This window comes from Silurus aristotelis, assembly GCF_946808225.1.
Source record: "Silurus aristotelis genome assembly, chromosome: 15".
NCBI lineage: Eukaryota > Metazoa > Chordata > Actinopteri > Siluriformes > Siluridae > Silurus > Silurus aristotelis.
Genome location: NC_139588.1, coordinates 1,082,056 through 1,100,245, shown reverse-complemented (window position 1 = coordinate 1,100,245; position 18,190 = coordinate 1,082,056). Strand labels below are relative to the sequence as shown.

Below are 18,190 nucleotides of genomic sequence, written 5' to 3'. Positions count from 1 at the left end.
TAGAAAAAACAGGGTGCTGGGCAGCAGGACTGTGTACTTAAGTCCCTCTCAGACCACCCAGGGACGAAGTCATGGCAAGAAGGTAGAAACCATCTCACCTTCAAAACCCTGCCCAGACCCAAGACCCAACGCCAACAAGAACATCCATCCACAGAGTGAGTCAAAGCCGTCCGATTAGTTTTGTGTTAAGTGCAGTTAAAGATTTAAAACAGAAGAGAACTATTAATGTTAGCTAAATTTACCTTCTGAATGGATGCTTACATGAGATGACTGTCTGCATCTACAGATGTTCCAGTTGCAGATCCTGGAAAAGAAAACCAGCAGCAGTGGAACAGGCGATTCACACCGCAGCCTCTCAGACTGGACACACAGGTACTGTTCTGATTCTATTTCCAGTGTGTTTTATAGAGACTTTCATGATCTGGAGCAGGTTTTGGTCACGGCTGTGTTTGGTCACATGTAATAATTGGTTAATACTGAGTGATTGATCAGTGTGTATTATTGAAGTCAGCAATACAAACACACACATGCACTCAAACATTGGTTGCTGAATTTGTTCTGTTTTCTGTAGGAAGTGGAACTGTTTGTGAAGAACCTCAACTACGGTGTGGATCAAAATCTCCTGCGTGATTTGTTCTTGCCTTATGGAAACATCACCAGTGCAACTGTCACTTACAATCACTAATCCCTATATTTTATTCCTTTCCCAATAAAATATTCACTCAGGATCAGATCCTCTATTATACCAGAACCAGTGTACACTTGCAGCAAGTTTCTGCTCTCAGAAAATGACCTTTTAAATAAAAGTGCTTCATTGTTCATTCACCAGTGAGACCAGAACATTGATAATAAAAGAACACAGCTGATCTGTTTATATTATGGGATACAGACAGTGCTTGTTATTTCTCATGGTTTTCTACATGAGAGTGGTGTAATGCTCATGTTTTTGCTTTCTCTATCTCCTCACTCACTCCTTCAGGTGGTACTGCACAATGGATGGTGCAAAGGCTTTGGATTTGTCTGATATTCCTCTCTGGATGAAGACACTAATGCCATCAGAGAGTTGAATGGAAAGCTGGTGAGCAGGAGGTCACTGTGTATCACTATGGCTGAGCAGTGGACAGGGAGCAGCCGCCCCACCAAGCCCTACCTCCATCCATCCAGGAACATGCAGTGGTTCCATCTACAGCGTAAGTCATACTGTCCTCATAATGTCCTACAAAACTTTACTAAACACACACTGTGTACCGGTCAAACACACACATTATGTAAAGTAACACATCTCTGTTTTTCTCTTTCAGGTCATCGTGCTGTCGGTCTGTTCCACTGGATTCATCATTTTATTTATTTTGCTTTTAATTATCATTTCTTTCTCTTTTTTACAGAAATAGTTTTATTACTGTAAATAAATATGTAAATAACTAACAGTAATGAAGGTGTTTCATTAACCCAGCCATTAGGGGGGCACAAGCCAGTGTACTCTTAGTGCCGGTCCCAAGCCCGGGTAAATGGGGAGGGTTGCGTTAGGAAGGGCATCCAGCGTAAAACATGTGCCAAATCAAATATGCGGATCACAAATGAGAATTTCATACCGGATCGGTCGAGGCCCGGGTTAACAACGACCGCCACAGGTATCGTTAGCCGACAGGGTACCGGTGGAAATTGGGCTACTGTTGGCCGAAGGAGGAGAAGGAGAGGAGGAAGGCGTCTACAGAGACGGCAGGAAAAGGAGCAGTGTAGGAGAGTGGAGGTTCGGGTTGGTACTTTTAATGTTGGTACTATGACGGGTAAAGGGAGAGAGATAGCTGATATGATGGAGAGGAGAAAGGTAGATGTGTTGTGTGTTCAGGAGACCAAGTGGAAAGGGTGTAAGGCCAGGAACATTGGAGGTGGGTTTAAACTGTTTTATCATGGTGTGGATGGGAAGAGAAATGGTGTAGGGGTGATTCTGAAGGAAGCGTACAGTAAGAGTGTAGTGGAGGTGAAGAGAGTTTCTGATAGGGTGATGATCGTGAAGGTGGAAGTTGAAGGGATGATGATAAATGTCATCAGTGCCTATGCTCCACAAGTTGGCTGTGAGATGGAGGAGAAAGAAAGATTCTGGAGTGAATTAGATGAAGTGGTAGATGGTGTACCTAGGAAAGAACGATTGGAGATTGGGGCAGACTTTAATGGACATGTAGGTGAAGGGAACAGAGGTGATGAGGAGGTGATGGGTAGGTATGGTTTTAAGGAGAGGAATGTGGAAGGGCAGATGGTGGTAGATTTTGCTAAAAGGATGGAAATGGCAGTGGTGAACACGTATTTTAAGAAGAAGGAGGATCATAGGGTGACGTATAAGAGTGGAGGAAGGTGCACACAGGTGGATTATCTTCTGTGTAGGAGATGCAACCTGAAGGAGATTGGAGACTGTAAGGTGTTGGCGGGGGTCAGTGTAGCTAGACAGCATCAGGTGGTCTGTAGGATGGTTTTGGAGGCGAAGAAGAAGAGGAGGAAAGTAAGGTTTGAAAGAAGAATAAGATGGTGGAAACTGAAGGAGGAAGAGTGTAGTGTGAGGTTCAGGGAAGAGGTCAGACAGGGGCTCGGTGGTGGTGAAGAGGTGCCGGATGATTGGGCAACTACTGCAGGAGTGATGAGGGAGGCAGCTAGAAAAGTACTTGGTGTGACATCTGGAAATAGAAAGCAAGACAAGGAGACGTGGTGGTGGAATGAGGAAGTGCAGGAGAGCATTAGGGGAAAGAGGTTGGCAAAACAGAAGTGGGATCGACAGAGTGATGAGAAAAGTAGGCAGGAGTACAAGGAGATGCGGCAGCAGGTTAAAAGGGATGTGGCGAAAGCCAAGGAAAAGGCATACGAGGAACTGTATAAGAGGTTGGACACTAAGGAAGGAGAAAAGGATTTATACCGATTGGCCAAGCAGAGGGACCGAGCTGGGAAGGATGTACTGCAAGTTAGAGCAATAAAGGATGGAGAGGGAAATGTGTTGACTAGTGAGGAGAGTGTGTTGAGAAGATGGAGGGAGTATTTTGAGCAGCTGATGAATGAGGAAAATCAGAGAGAGAGAAGGTTGGAGGATGTGGAGTTGGTGAAGCAGGATGTAGATAGGATTAGTAAGGAGGAAGTGAGAGCAGCGATTAAGAGGATGAAGAATGGAAAGTCGGTTGGACCAGATGACATACCGGTAGAAGCGTGGAGATGTTTAGGAGAGATGGCAGTGGAGTTTTTAACCAGATTGTTTAACAGGATTCTGGAAGGGGAGAGGATGCCTGAGGAATGGAGAAGGAGTGTGCTGGTACCGATCTTTAAGCATAAGGGAGATGTGCAGACCTGCAGTAACTACAGGGGAATTACGTTGATCAGTCACACCATGAAGTTATGGGAAAGAGTAGTGGAAGCCAGGTTGAGAGAAGAGGTGACCATCTGTGAGCAACAGTATGGTTTCATGCCGAGGAAGAGCACCACAGATGCCTTATTTGCTTTAAGGATGTTGATGGAGAAGTATAGAGAAGGACAGAAGGAGCTGCATTGTGTATTTGTGGATTTAGAGAAAGCGTACGACAGGGTGCCGAGAGAGGAGTTGTGGTATTGTATGAGGAAGTCAGGTGTGTCAGAGAAGTATGTGAGGGTGGTGCAGGACATGTATGAGGACAGTGTGACGGCAGTAAAGTGTGCAGTAGGTACGACAGACTGGTTCAGGGTGAAGGTTGGACTGCATCAAGGATCGGCCCTGAGCCCTTTCCTGTTTGCAGTGGTGATGGACAGGTTGACGGACGAGGTCAGACAGGAGTCTCCCTGGACTATGATGTTTGCAGATGATATTGTGATTTGTGGTGAGAGTAGAGAGCAGGTTGAGAAGAGCCTGGAGAGGTGGAGATATGCGCTGGAGAGAAGGGGAATGAAAGTCAGTAGGAGTAAGACAGAGTACATGTGTGTGAATGAGAGGGAGGGCAGTGGAGTGATGCGGTTGCAGGGAGAAGAGGTGGAGAAGGTGGAGGAGTTCAGGTACCTGGGGTCAACAGTGCAAAGTAATGGAAAATGTGTTAGGGAAGTAAAGAAAAGAGTGCAGGCAGGGTGGAGTGGGTGGAGAAGAGTGACAGGAGTGATTTGTGATAGAAGAGTATCTGCAAGAATGAAAGGGAAAGTTTATAGGACTGTGGTGAGACCTGCGATGTTGTATGGATTAGAGACAGTGGCATTGAGTAAAAAACAGGAGGTGGAGCTGGAGGTAGCAGAGCTGAAGATGTTGAGGTTTTCGTTGGGAGTGACGAGGATGGACAAGATTAGAAATGAGTTTATTAGAGGGACAGCACATGTAGGATGTTGTGGTGACAAGGTGAGGGAGGCGAGATTGAGATGGTTTGGACATGTGCAGAGAAGGGACGTGAATTATATTGGTAGAAAAATGATGAAGATGGAGCCACCAGGTAGGAGGAAAAGAGAAAGGCCAAGGAGGAGGTTCATGGATGTGGTGAGGGAAGACATGCAGGTAGTTGGTGTAAAAGAGGCAGATATAGAGGACAGGGTGGTATGGAGACGGATGATCCGCTGTGGCGACCCCTAATGGGAGCAGCCGAAAGAAGAAGAAGAAGAAGAATGAAGGTGTTTCATTATTGATCATTCATAAAATTCCCTCTTAATACATAAGAACTTTCATTAGAACTAAAAGAGACGGCGCTGTGAAAAGAGAACAGTAATAACAGAATTGTGTTTGTGAAAACCCTGGAAACAGATCATGTGAATACACGACTCTGACGCTGACACCATTTATTTAATGGATGAATAAAATTGATCTGAAATAAATTCAAATATTTAGGCTGTAATACTGCACTGTAATTAACATATAATATCATTATTATTATTATTATTATTATTATTATTATTATTATTATTATATATTGTTATAATTTTAAATGTACTGATAGATTTTTTTTTTAATGTTTAATTTCAGATTAATTTCAGTTAATAACTTTTTTATTGTATTTAATTTTAGTGTCGGTTTATGTTCTAATCTCTAATATACACTAAAAGCCTTTATATTTATAAATGTGTATTTGAATCACAGATATTAAAAAAAAGAATAATATCTAAGAAGATCTAATATCTACCAAAAAAATCACTCAGTGTTGAATTGAGATGTTTGGACATTTCTTCCAGCTCATAAATCCTATAAAACATGCAGCATTAAACATGAACTTCCAGCAGATGAACATCTCATAATACTGTCTGGAAGTGAGAAATGTACAGGTTGCTTTTACTCCATACACATGAACTTACTTTGATCAGAAACACAATCATACTCCAAATCAATTAATCAATAAAGTCAATAAAAGAATCCCAAACTGCTGTGTGTCTTGTCCTTGCTATTAATGACGTCATTAGAGCTCCACTACTTCTAATGACCTGCTGTGACAGTGAGCTCTAATACACATCACACTGCCACCTACTGGTCATTTATGATTCTGCAACATTCAGCACATGCGCAGGAGAGCACAGATGTGACGTCGCAGAAGAAGGGCGGGGCTTCACTGTGTGACGTCACAGTAGGACAAGTCTGTATAAGTCAGAACAGTCAGTATTTCTCATTTCTCTGATCAGTTACTGTGAGTAACAAGACATAAAGTTAAGAATGGAAGTGGAAGAGATTTTTCAAAGCATAAGAGAAAAGAAATTTAAACAGGCTGCTGAAAAGAAGGAGGCACTGAAACACATAGAGAAAGTAGCAGCAGAGTTGGATTCATTTCTTAATCTGATAAAGGAGAAGAGAACACCAGAGACAGAAGAGAAAGACATTCTGGTACAGATGGTACAAGAGCTGGAGGCTACTTTGGCCTCTGAGCGAAAGAACCGGAAACAGGAGATAAATGAGAGAAACGCCACATACCTCCAGAACATCACTAAGCTTCTGTCTTTACTGAAACTCCATGAGGAACAAGAGAAAATTGTAGAAAGTGAGAGAGAAAGCTGGGCAAGAGAACAAAAACAACTGCAGGAACGTGTTGCTCAGTTGGAGGCCACATTAAAAAGAGAGAAAGGAAAGAAGGCAAAACTTGACATGGAGGAGAGGAACAAGTTACAGCTCCAGACCATCACGGAGCTTCAGGATTCCCTGAATTACTGTAAAGAAGAGCGGAAAACTGCAAAGAATGAGAGAGAGATTTTGATTAGAGAACGAAGACAACTGGCGGAACAAGTCGCTCAGCTGGAGGCCATTCTTAAATATGAGAGAAATTATTGGGAGAAGAAAAGAAAGAAGGAAAAGCGAGTCATGAAGACGAGTAATAACTTACAGCTCAAGACCAGCAGGGCGCTCCAGGATTCCCTGAATCACTCTGAGGAAAAGAAGTGTGCAGATCATGAGAGAGATCATTTGAGGAGAGACAGAGAGCGACTGGAGCAACGTGTTGCTCAGCTGGAGGCCACTTTGAATTTTGAACAAAATAAATTTGAAAAGGAAAAAGAGATGATCAAACTAGACATGGAGGAGATGATCACCATACACTTTCAAACCATCAGAGAGCTGCAGGATTCCCTGAATCATTGTGAGGAAGAGAAAAAAGATTTAATGAGAGACCGAGAGCGACTGGAGGAACGTGTTGCTCAGCTGGAGGCCACTTTGGAATTTGTACAAAATAAATTTGAGAAAGAAAAAGAAAAGGCCAAACTAGACATGGAGGAGATGATCATTAGACAGGTCCAAACCACCAGGGATCTGCAGGATTCCCTAAATCATTGTGAGGAAGAGAAAATTAATTTAATGAGAGGCCGAGAGCGACTGGGGAAACATGTTGCTCAGCTGGAGGAGACTTTGGAATTTGTCCAAAATAAATTTGAGAAAGAAAAAGAGAAGGCCAAACTAAACATGGAGGAGATGATCACCTTACAGCGCCAAACCACCAGAGAGCTGCAGGATTCCCTGAACCACTGTGAAGAAGAGAAGAAGATTGCAAAGCATGAAAGAGAAAGTTTTTTTAAGAGACCGAGAGCGACTGGAGGAACGTGTTGCCCAGCTGGAGGAGACTTTGGAATTTGTACAAAATAAATTTGAGAAAGAAAAAGAGAAGGCCAAACTAGACATGGAGGAGATGATCACCTCACAGCTCCAAACCACCAGAGATCTCCAGAATTCCCTGATTTACTGTGAAGAAGAGAAGAAGATTGCAAAGCATGAGAGAAATAATTTAATGGGAGACCGAAAGCGACTGGAGGAACATGTTGCTCAGCTGGAGGAAACTTTAAAATTTGAGCAATATAAATTCAGGCAAGAAAAAAAGAAGACCAAACTAGACATTGAGGAGATGATCACCTCACAGCTCCAAACCACCAGGGATCTCCAGAATTCCCTGATTCACTGTGAAGAAGAGAAGAAGACTGCAAAGGATGAGAGAGATCATTTGATGAGAGACAGAGAGCGACTGGAGGAATGTGTTGCTCTGCTGGAGGAAACTTTGGAATCTGAGAGAAATAAATGGAAGGAAAAACTAAAGGCCAAACGACAGATCAATCACTTAATACACAACTTCCTCAATAATTCATTAAGAACAGGAAATAGCAGCAGTGGAGAGCAAAATATCTGCAAAGCTCTGGGCAGGTTTAGATTCTGCATGTGAGCACATGTTATACATATAATAAAGTACAAAAATAGATCTATCTTTATTGTAATAGTTAATACAAATTACATGTTTAAATATAGTGTGTGTTTTGTTTCTGTTATTAAAGAGAGAGAGTGAGAGAGAGAGAGAGAGAGAGAGAGAGAGAGAGAGAGAGAGAGAGAGAGAGAAAGAGAGAGAGAGGGTGACAGGAAGAGAAGGATATGGATTATTAAGTGTCTTTATTTTGTTGTATGAAAGTTTTTGTCACTGTGCAGTTTGGACTCCGGCAAGACTCGCTATGGCAGCATAACTAAAAGGGAGAAGCAGAAGGAAACACAGACATGAGGGATCTCTGGGATAAGAGACGACCCACCACACCACCGTCAACAAACCCGAGTGAACGTGTGAATGTGAGGGGACGACAGCGTAAACTGAAAAAACCTTCAAAATGAGCGTGTTAATAACACGTTAACCCAAATTCATTTTAACAGCACTAATATTATTAATGCACAATTAATGCAGCACACATTTCTTCATTTTTATTAAAATAGTATTATATTATATATAGTATATAACTAAAATTAGTTATATTTTTATCATGCCCCAACAAACACTTAAATCTTGGAGAGGTTTTCCATACGAACTACGATTCCCATGGAGTCTTTTCTGATCAGGGAAGAATCACACAGCACACAGAATGATGCATATGTTCTTATTCAGTTTAATGCAAATAACAGACAAGTTACGAGCATCGCGCTAACAACAAGCAAACGGCTAGCGCTCAACTACTCAGCTTTCCTTTTCCCAAAAGTCTTGGGGATCATCAAGATGTTTTCTGGCAAAAAGTGAGACGAGCCTTTACGGTCATTTTGCTTAGCAGTTTCGTCTTGGAAAAAACATTTTTGCCAGGTCTTTTTCTCATGGTGGAGTCATGAACACTGACCTTAACTGAGGCATGTAAGGCCTGCAGTTCTTTGGATGTTGTTGTGGGGTCTTTTGTGATCTCTTGGATGAGTGGTCGCTGTGCTCTTGGGGTAATTTTGGTCAGCTGGCCACTCTTGGGAAGGTTCTCCACTGTTCCATGTTTTTGCCATGTGTGAATAATTTCTCTCACTGTGGTTCGCTGGAGTCCCAAAGCTTTAGAAATGACTTTATAACCTTTTCCAGACTGATAGATATCAATTACTCTCATTTGTTTCTGAATTTATTTGGATCTTGGCATGCTGTCTCGCTTTTGAGGAGCTTTTGGTCGACTTCACTTTGTCAGGCAGGTCCTATTTAAGAGATTTCTTGATTGCTAACAGGTGTGGCAGTAATCAGGCCTGGGTGTGGTGAGAGAAATTAAAGTATTTCACACAGGGCCATGTTGTTTTGGGTTTTGTTTTCCCTCAATAATAAAAAAAAAAATACAAAAAAAATACAAAAATTAAAATTGCATGTTGTGTTCACCACTAATATATATATATATATGATAAGAGAATGAGGAGAAACTAATTATGAAGCTACCAACAGGCCAACAGCAACACTGAAGGAACTACAGGAATTTCTGGCAGGTGCTGCTCACACCTTACATGTGACTACTGTATACTGTATTCTGTACAAGTCTGGGCTGTGGGGTAGGGGGCAAGAAGGAAGCCATTTTTACAAAGAACAATATGCAAGACTGTCTGTCTTCTTCTTCCTCTTCTTCTTCTTTCAGCTGCTTCTATTAGTGGTCACCACAGTGGATCATCTTTCAAACCAACCACCTGCATGTCATCTCTCACCACATCCATTAACCTTCTGCTTAGCCTTTCTTTTTTCCTCCTTAGCCTTCTCCAATATACCCCCCCCCACACACACACACACACACACACACACACACACACACACACACCAATATCTCAAAAACCCAAAGGTGATTGGGTTAGGGTTAGGGTTAGGGTTTATCAGAGCTATTGGTTGGTCAAAATTAACACCATAAAGCAGGGGTCACCAACATGGTGCCCGCGGGCACCAGGTCACCCGCAAGGACCACATGAGCCGCCCGCAAGCCTTTTCTAAAAATAGCTGTTTCCTACTTTGTTAAATCATTGTTGATAATTATTGTGAGAAATCATTTAGATTATCAGTGTCTTCACATAGATCAGGGGTGTTAAACTCAGGCCCGCGGGACAAATCCAACCCGACGTACAATTATATACGGCCCGCGAGATGATTTTATAAAGATCTATTATTATTATTATGAATGGCCTGGCGATATGTAGCTCTGATAACACAAACTACAGATCCCATAATGCAGCGCTTCAGCTGTCTTACCGAACTCTAGACCACCTGGGAACATTCCAGCGTCAATCAAGTGGAGCTTCTGTTGATGTATTTAACCCTATTGTAAAGTTATTGTGAAACAGCGCCTCACAGTGGCGAAGAGAAAAGTTGATTCTGAAAACAGAGCCTTTCAAAACCGATGGGATTCTGAGTAGATGATTACTGACACTGGCGGTATATACTGTGGATAACGAGGATTTTGTGCTCAACAAGACATGCACAACATGAAATAAAAATTTGATCACAGTGTTCTAGTTTTGTACTTATTTGTTTGGTATTGATATTTGTTATTTATTTCTTCTTCTTCTTCCCCACAGCGGATCATCCGTCTCCATACCCCCCTGTCCTCTACATCTGCCTCTTTCATACCAACTACCTGCATGTTTTCCTTCACAACATCCATAAACCTCCTCCTTGGCCTTCCTCTTTTCCTCCTTGCTGGTGTCTCCATCCTCAGCATTCTCCTACTGATATACCCCATGTCCCTCCTCTGTACATGTCCAAACCATCTTAATCTCGCCTCCCCCTTACCTTGTCTCACACTTCACTCTTCCTCTTTCAGTTTTCACCATCTTATTCTTCTTTCAGTCTTCACTCTCCTCCTCCTCTTCTTCTTCAACTCCAAAACCATCCTACAGACCACCATCCGATGCTGTCTAGCTACACTGTCCCCTGCCAACACCTTACAGTGTTCAATCTCCTTCAGGTTACATCTCCTCCATAGAACATAGTCCACCTGTGTGCACCTTCCCCCACTCATATACATCACCCTATGATCCTCCTTCTTCTTAAAATACGTGTTCACCACTGCCATTTCCATCCTTTTAGCAAAATCCACCACCATCTGCCCTTCCACATTCCTCTCCTTAAAGCCATGTTTTATGCTGGATGTCCTTCATAACACAATCCTCCACATTTATCCAGACTTGAGACCGACACTAAGAGTGACCTGACTTGTGCAACACTAATGACTGTGTTCTTCATTAAACACTGTAAACCCTTTATTTCAGCTGATTTCTAACAGTAACAGCGTTAATCAGCGGCACGTTCACACACACACACACACACACACACACACACACACACACACACACACACACACACACACACACACACACACACACACACACACACACACACACACACTACACTTCCACTCTGTAAGTCTATAATGTATTTAAATACTAAAGTTATAATATTTCTGTGTGATTTATCAGAAGTATTTAGTGTGTGATTTTAGACATTAAGGAATCTCACTGACTCAAAATATCAAGAAAATAAAAAAAGATAATATTAATTATAAATAAGTGTTATTTATAACTGAATAATGCATAATTCTCCTTATTGTTCCTTATATTATGCTAAATGATGGTATCACTAGATGATATTGTGTAAAAGGTTTGTGAAGATCGATGATCTCTGATCATGTAAAGGTTTTATATGAGAGATTGAAAATCAGGAAGCTCTTGAAGCTGGAATCCAATTTAGAAACACTGAAGTCCATCTCACCATGTCCTCAAAGGACACAGGAGAATTTCTTAAAAACACCAATCACCTGCATGTACATGTGATCTGGGAGGTAGAACTCCTTCCACTCCTCTAATATCTCAGGTTCATTTCTGTATGATGTTTCTGCCAAGGATCCGACCGTGAAACTGTGCTCCTCTATCTGTTTTAGATGAAGCTTTGAACCGCTGTGTTTTGCAGCAACACAGAGTGAATCACAACCAAACATCACAGAAGAGCTTCTTCATTCTTCTAAACGTCAGGCTCATCAGCAGGTTTATAAACTCTTAGCATTTGTGGGATCAGGGAGAAGAAAGTCCTTCACAATGTCTTCCTCTTTACTGCAGGAGCACAGAGGAGAACATCATTATATTATAATATTATATTATCATTATTATTAATACTATGATGATGTGGATGATGATTATTTTTATTGTTATTATTAATATCATTATTGTTATTATTATTATTATTATTATTATGAATAGTATTATCATTATTATTATTATTATTGTCATGGTTGTTGTTGTTGTTGTTAAAGTTTTATATCTGGAGATTAGGGACCTGCTTACCTCACGTCTGTTGACATTCTGGTGATCGGATGAAACAGAACTAAAAACCCAAAACAGAAGAATAAAACACGGAGCTCTGTCAACAAGATCTCACCATGGCAACGGAGTGACGTTACCGCGCATGCGCACAACCAGCCTGAGAGTTTATAACTGCTTTTTATATCAGAATTCTTGTGAGTATCGTAATGGATTCTTATTCCAAAGAGTAAATATGAAAATACCTTGTCATCAGGAAAATGACACAAAGCTGTTTAGCATAAAAACTTAAAGAAGTCACGTGTTCTGTAAGAATCACATCACGTGGTTTTCTATGGTGCTTTTCCACAAAGTGCCGCAAATCCACGAAAAAATTTACAGAACTGTGACCTTAGTTTTTTTACTGCCGGAAACAGGCTTCCATACATATCTGATATTCCGAGAGGAGAGAGAGAGAAAGAGAGAGGGGGAGAGAGGGGTAGAGAGAGAGAGAGAGAGAGAGAGAGAGAGAGAGAGAGAGAGAGAGAGAGAGAGATAGAAGAGACTTTAAGCAATAACATTCCATGACTTTACCATGATACAAAGTCGTGATGAACTTCATCAACATACCTGGTGGATTTACACCCGTCTCTAAAATTCTGATTCGTGATCCGCATATCAGATTTGGCACATGTTTTAAACTGGATGTTCTTTATAACACAACCCTCCACATTTATCAAGGCTAGAGACCTGGTCAGTGATGTGAGTGTGATGGTCAGTGATGAGAGTGTGATTGTCAGTGAAGAGTGTGTAATGGTCAGTGATGTGAGTGTGATGGTCAGTGATGTAAGTGTGATGGTCAGTAATGAGTGTAATGATCAGTGATTAGTGTGATGGTCGGTGATGAGTGAGATGATCAGTGATGAGTGTAATGGTCAGTGATGAGTGTGATGGTCAGTGATGTGAGTGTGATGATCAGTGATGTGAATGTGATGGTCAGTAATGAGTGTAATGATCAGTGATTAGTGTGATGGTCGGTGATGAGTGAGATGATCAGTGATGAGTGTAATGGTCAGTGATGAGTGTGATGGTCAGTGATGTGAGTGTGATGGTCAGTGATGAGTGTGATGGTCAGTGATGTGAGTGTGATGGTCAGTGATGTGAGTGTGATGGACAGTGATGAGTGTGATGGTCAGTGATGTGAGTGTGATGATCAGTGATGTGAATGTGATGGTCAGTAATGAGTGTGATGGTCAGTGATGTGAGTGTAATGGTCAGTGATGTGAGTGTGATGGACAGTGATGAGTGTGATGGACAGTGATGAGTGTGATGGTCAGTGATGTGAGTGTGATAATCAGTGATGTGAATGTGATGGTCAGTAATGAGTGTAATGATCAGTGATTAGTGTGATGGTCAGTGTTGTGAGTGTGATGGTCAGTGATGTGAGTGTGATGGTCAGTGTTGTGAGTGTGATGGTCAGTGTTGTGAGTGTGATGATCAGTGTTGTGAGTGTGATGATCAGTGTTGTGAGTGTGATGGTCAGTGATGAGTGTAATGATCAGTGATGAGTGTGATGGTCAGTGATGAGTGTGATGGTCAGTGATGGAAGTGTGATGGTCACTGATGTGAGTGTGATGGTCACTGATGTGAGTGTAATGGTCAGTGATGAGTGTGTAATGGTCAGTGATGTGAATGTGATGGTCAGTGATGAGTGTGATGATCAGTGATGTGATTGTGATGGTCAGTGATGTGAATGTGATGATCACTGATGATCAGTGTTGAGTGTGGTGATCAGTGATGTGATGGTCAGTGATGTGAATGTGATGGTCAGTGATGTGAATGTGATGGTCAGTGATGTGATTGTATAGAACAGTGATGAGTGTGATGATCAGTAATGAGTGTAATGATCAGTGATGGTCATCGATGTGAGTGTGTTGGTCAATGATATGAGTGTAATGGTCAGTGAAGTGAATGGTAAAGTTAGAGAAGAGAGTTAATAGGAAATGTTAACAGTAAGTGAATCGTATTCTGCAGGATTCGAATCTGCGCACTACTACACAGTTAGTTGTCACCCCATACTTAAACTGGAATCCCTATTACCACAAGAAAACGCAAATGAACAATATCTGTATAATTAATACGAAATGTGAACAGAAAACGAATCGTAGTCGGCAGAATTCGAACCTGCGCGGGGAGACCCCAATGAATTTCTAGTCCATTGCCTTAACCACTCGGCCACGACTACTACACAAGTCTCTATCTTCCCCTACTTAAACTGGAAGCCCTATTAACACAACAACCTGTAAACTAACTGGAATCGGGGTAATTAATAGGAAATGTAAACAGAAAGCAAATCGTAGTCAGCAGGATTCGAACCTGTGCGGGGAAACCACAAAGGATTTCTAGACCATCGCCTCAACCACTCAACCACGACTACAACAGAAGTCTTGACTACCCCCCTACTTAAACTGTAAGCCCTATGAAACACAACATACTGTAAGCTAACTTTATCGGGTAATTACTAGGAAATGTAAACAGAAAGTGAATCGTAGTCGGCAGGATTCGAACCTGCGCGGGGAGACTCCAATGGATTGCAAGTCAATCACCTTAACCACTCAGCCACGACTACTACACAGTTAGCTGTCACCCCTACTTAAACTGGAATCACTATTAACGCAAGAAAACGCAAATGAACAATATCTGTATAATTAACAGGAAATGTAAACAAAAATCAAATCGTATTCGGCAGTAATCGAACCTGCTTGAGGAGACCCCAATAGATTCCTAAGCCATCGCCTTAACCACTCAGCCACGACTACTACACAAACCTTTACCATCCCCTACTTAAACTGAAAGCCCTATTAACACAACAACCTGTAAACGAACTGGATTGGCATAATTAATAGGAAATGTAAACAGAAAGTGAATCGTAGTCGGCAGGATTCAAATCTGCGCAGGGAGCCCACTAATGGATTTTTAGTCCATTTCTTTAACCACTCGGCCACAACTACTACACAAGTCTTGATCAGCCCCTACTTAATCTGGAAGCCCTATTAACACAACACCCTGTAAACGAACTGGATCGGTGTAAATAAAAGGAAACGTAAACAGGAAGCGAATCGTAGTCAGCAAGATTTGAACCTGCGCAGGGAGACCCCAACGGATTGCAAGTCAATCACCTTAACCACTCGGCCACGACTACTACAAAATGTTCTATCATCCCCTACTTAAACTGGAAGCCCTATTAACACAACAACCTGTAAACTAACTGGATCAGGGTACCTAATAGGAAATGTAAACAGAAAGTCAATCGCAGTCGGCAGAATTCAAAACTGCGCGGGGAGACCCTAATAAACTTCTAGGCCATCGCCTGAACCACTCGGCCACAACTACTGCACAATGCTCTATTATCCCCTACTTATACTGGTAGCCCTAACAACACAAGAAAACGAAATTGAACCATATCTGTATAATTAAGTGGAAATCTCAGTTGTCAGGATTCGACCTTACGGGGGGAGACCACAATGGATTTCAAGTCCATCACCTTTACCATTTGGCCACGCCTACGAAACAGATAGCTGTCACCCCTACTTAAACTGCTATCACTATTAACACAAGAAAACGTAAATGAACAATATCTGTATAATTAACACGAAATGTGAACAGAAAATGAATCGTAGACGGCAGGATTCGAACCTGCACAGGGAGACCCCAACGGATTTCTAGTCCACCGCCTTAACCACTCGGCCACAACTACTACACAATTTTCTATCATCCCCTACTTATACTGGAAGCCCTATTAACACAAGAAAACCAAATTTAACCATATCTGTATAATTAACTGGAAATGTAAACATTAAACAAATCTCAGTTGGCAGGATTTGAACCTGCGCTGGGAGACCCCAATGGATTTCAAGGCCATCACCATTACCATTTGGCCACAACTACACTGTTAGCTGTCACCCACTACTTAACCTGGAACCCCTATTAACACAAGAAAACACAAATGAACAATATCTGTATAATTAACAGAAAGGGAATCGTATTTGGCAGTAATCGAACCTGCTCGAGGAGACCCCAATAGATTCCTAGTCCATCGCCTTAACCACTCAGCCACGACTACTACACAAATCGCTATCATCCCCTGCTTAAACTGGACACCCTATTTACACAAGACAACGAAATTGAACCATATCTGTATAATTAACTGGAAATGTAAACATTAAACAAACACAACACCCTGTAAACTAACTTTATCGGGGTAATTAATAGGAAATGTGAACAGGAAGCAAATCGTAGTCGGCAGGATTCGAACCTGCGTGGGGAGACCCCAATGGATTTCAAGTCAACCCCTCTGTCCCTGATGGTAGGAGAGTGAAAAGTGTGTGTGACAGGTGTGTGTGGTTGTCCACAATGCTGTTTGCTTTGCGGATGCAGCGTGTGGTGTAAATGTCCATGATAGAGGGGAGAGAGACTCTGATGATCTTCTCAGTGGTCCTCACCACCTTAGTGGGGTCTTGCGCTCCGAGACTGTGCAGTTCCCAAACCAGGCAGTGATGCAGCTGCTCAGGATGCTCTCAATGGTCCCTCTGTAGAACGTGGTCAGGATGGGGGGAGGGGGAGGAGCTTTCCTCAGTGCTCTCAGGAAGTAGAGATGCTGCTGGGCTTTTTTGGTGATGGGGCTGGAGGAGCCTTTCCTGTTTGCACATACTTGGTTATTCACCATGAAGTTAAAAATCCTGAATCGCATTGACCTGGATGCTTCACCAATAATTTAATACAGTCCTAATAACTAATATGTTTAGCTTTTTTTGCTGTTGTTTTTCTGTTACTTAAACAGCAAATACACAATGTTGTGATTGCAGCTTGAGAAACTTCATGCCATTGGATACAAGCCTGTTCTGCTTCTTGGCAAGGAGACCAAAAAGAATGAAGTCAAGTGTGAAATATTAACCCCTCGCTGCACACTCACCAACTATGCCCAGGACTACCTTCAGAAGATGGGTTCACTTTATGAATACCTTCGTGAAGGTAAGATGCAGCACTGCATTCTTAAAGTCACAGTTCACAACATGTGTTAAGTATGGCAAAGATTTGCATCAACGTTTAAATCTTAAAGGGACGGTTCCCCCCTAAAACTTGAATTCATCGCCTTAAACTCCTAACCTCCTTGACAGTGGAAACTTAGGAGAGGTTTCCATTTTTATATAACCAACACAGAGTGTGTTAGCACAATACTGGGTCTTTTAATACAATTCAACTTTTTAAATATTAATTTAGCTTTAGACACGACCAAACAGCACTTCCTCAAACCATTTTCTAATATTTGGCAAACTACAACATGTCTCCAAAATATATTTTTTACCTGTCCACTGTCACAGTTTTATCTGCATAGTATTGTGAGGATTGAAAGGAAATGCACAAAATTTGCTGATGAAGAACTATGACGGTTTGATTTTCATATTCATCAGTCGTTGATGACTGAAATGTAGTTTTAGAGTGAACCATCTCTTAAACTATTTTCTTATTCAGTCCCCAAAAGAGAGCAAGCTTTTGGGAATGTTGGGAAGAGCACAACACATGCATGTCAAGTTCCAGCTTACCACATTTGCAATTTGGCATCCACGAACCCACAGAATTTGACTGTATGATTTAAACAGATTAACATTTAAAACATAGAGATTAACCATGAGTTTAAACTACACCTGTTTTAAGTAAGCAAAACACTTGTTCAACTTGCAGAGGATGGAACCAGGATTCCAGTGGCAATGATGATAAGCTGATGACGCTGCATCTCACACCCTGTGATCCATTGGAGAACACAAGCAACCCGGAGGAGGTGAGGACCACACAGGTGGAAGAGACAAGAACATGATGGTGGAGCCCATGAGTAATACAGAAGGGCAGGTGAAGCGGATGAGCACTGCAGAGGAGCAGGTGGAGCAGATCAGCACTATGGAGAAGCAGATCAGCACTATGGAGAAGCAGGTGGAGCAGATGAGCACTACAGAGGAGCAGGTGGAGCAGATCAGCACTATGGAGGAGCAGGTGGAGAAGATCAGCACTATGGAGGAGCAGGTGGAACAGATCAGCACTATAGAGGAGCAGGTGGAACAGATCAGCACTATGGAGGAGTAGGTGGAGAAGATGAGCATTACAGAGGAGCAGGTGGAGCAGATCAGCACTATGGAGGAGCAGGTGGAGAAGATCAGCACTATGGAGGAGCAGGTGGAGCAGATCAGCACTATGGAGGAGCAGGTG

The 18,190-nt window shown here is 42.0% G+C and overlaps 1 long non-coding RNA gene across 2 annotated transcripts; it reads left to right on the top strand.

Annotated features, from left to right (window-relative positions):
• The first annotated feature begins 9 nt into the window (after positions 1–9).
• Positions 10–4,820, top strand: LOC310738284. Of its 2 annotated transcripts, XR_014537001.1 has the most exons (6): positions 10–155; positions 287–372; positions 572–667; positions 980–1,190; positions 1,302–1,436; positions 4,600–4,820. It is a non-coding gene; the product is annotated as an uncharacterized lncRNA (long non-coding RNA). The 2 variants fall into 2 exon arrangements; XR_014537000.1 differs by lacking the exon at positions 572–667.
• The last annotated feature ends 13,370 nt before the right edge of the window (positions 4,821–18,190 follow it).